Raw genomic sequence first — 1,694 nt, 5'->3', positions numbered from 1 at the left:
ATATAATTCATACAACCATGTCTAATATTCTCTACAATTTAGTTTGCATTTTATATCTTAATATGAGTAGCTAAATTCTCTAGTCTAAAGGCTAGGGGAGCCATGCAAAATCAAACATATAATATGATTAAATAAAGTTTATAATAATTTTGATCAATTGCTTTCATCACATGCTTGCTTTGTTACGCTTAATCTTTGATTATCGGCCGTAGTCGTAGATTAAAACTTGTTTATTCGTTCTAAAGTCGAGAGGCACGGAATTGAATTAGACTAAGCATGTATGGTAGGACGACCTAGTCATGGACGAGAGTTTTTCTAGGACCCGGTCTATGGTTGATGCTAATGCCGTAAGGTGGGTATCTTTAAACCTAAGTAATTGACAAAGATTATTAGTACCAAGTTTATCATGTTCATATGTTTACCTTTGCATGAGTAACCCGACCCCTTTAGACTATCTTTTATTATATTATTTACATTGCAATTTTCATTAATCATCAAACCAAACAAACTAAAACCAAATCCTAATCGACCTTGATAAAAATCCACCCATAGCAATTCACGACGTAATTCCCGTTTTCTTGTGTTCGACCCCTATTACTACATTAACTTGTGTCTAGGGAAATTATTTTTGCATAGGTACGCGATAAGCCTATCAAATTTTGGCGCCGTTGCCGGGGAGGCGGTTTTATTGCTTTTTGAATTGTCGATTTTTATCTTGTTTTCCTTTGTCTTGGGGAACACTTGTTCCTTAAGACCATTACTTATCACTTCTCTAGAAATTGTTGTCTTATGCCCAGGTCCTCTCGAAGTGGAGAATTGCTTTCACCGGATTCCGATCCCGAGAAAACATTTAGGAGAAGACGACGTTTTTGGAGGGAAGTGAAAGAAGCCACCTCATCCGTACAAGTTGAAAGTGCTAGAAAGTCTTACTTAGACGATCTAGAGGTTCTTGAAGAAGAGGAGGTTTCAAATTCATCATCTCCACCACCATCACCATCTACTATCAAAAAGATGGTGAAACTTTCCGATCATTCAAAGCCCACCGCGGCCATGCTTCCTACGAATCACAACCACTCAAATCACCGCGCCGGACTTCGAGATCAAACCGGCTTTCATTAGCCTTGTGGAGAGAAAGCAATTTGGAGGAAGTCCTTTGGAGGATCCCAATTTGCATGTGCAAAACTTTTGTGACTATTGCTCCATGATCCGTCAAACGGGCGTCACCCAAGCCCAAATAAGGGAAATACTTTTCCCTTTCTCTTTGAAGGACAAGGCCAAGCTTTGGATCAATAGCCTTGACCGCACCGCCATGGGAATCACCAATTGGGAGACACTGGCTCTTGCTTTTACCAAAAGTTTTTTCCACCGGAGAAAACTCAAACTTTGAGGAGCCAAATCACCGGATTCCGTCAACAAGCTCTTGAGAGCTTATATGAGGCTTGGGAGAGGTACAAAGAGCTTCAACGACAATGCCCACATCATGGGCTAGATGATTGGTTTCTTGCAATAACATTCTACAATGGATGTTGTGCCGAGTCCCGAAGGATTCTTGATTCCGCCAACAATGGGCGGTTTGATCATATTGACACCGATCTTGCTCATGCCACGATCGAATTTATGGCGGTCCATGACGCCCAATATGTCAATTCCCGAGTTGTGCCATCTAAAGGTAAAGAAGAATCCTCTAACAACTC

The 1,694-nt window shown here is 40.7% G+C and overlaps 1 non-coding gene across 1 annotated transcript; it reads right to left on the bottom strand.

The window, feature by feature from the left end:
- Positions 1-1,380: 1,380 nt before the first annotated feature.
- LOC141589366 (small nucleolar RNA R71) lies at positions 1,381-1,487 on the bottom strand. The gene has a single exon (XR_012520308.1). It is a non-coding gene; the product is annotated as a small nucleolar RNA R71 (small nucleolar RNA).
- Between the last annotated feature and the right edge of the window lie 207 nt (positions 1,488-1,694).

The sequence above is a fragment of the Silene latifolia genome, chromosome 6 (assembly GCF_048544455.1).
Source record: "Silene latifolia isolate original U9 population chromosome 6, ASM4854445v1, whole genome shotgun sequence".
NCBI lineage: Eukaryota > Viridiplantae > Streptophyta > Magnoliopsida > Caryophyllales > Caryophyllaceae > Silene > Silene latifolia.
This window is presented reverse-complemented; position numbering and strand designations above follow the sequence as displayed.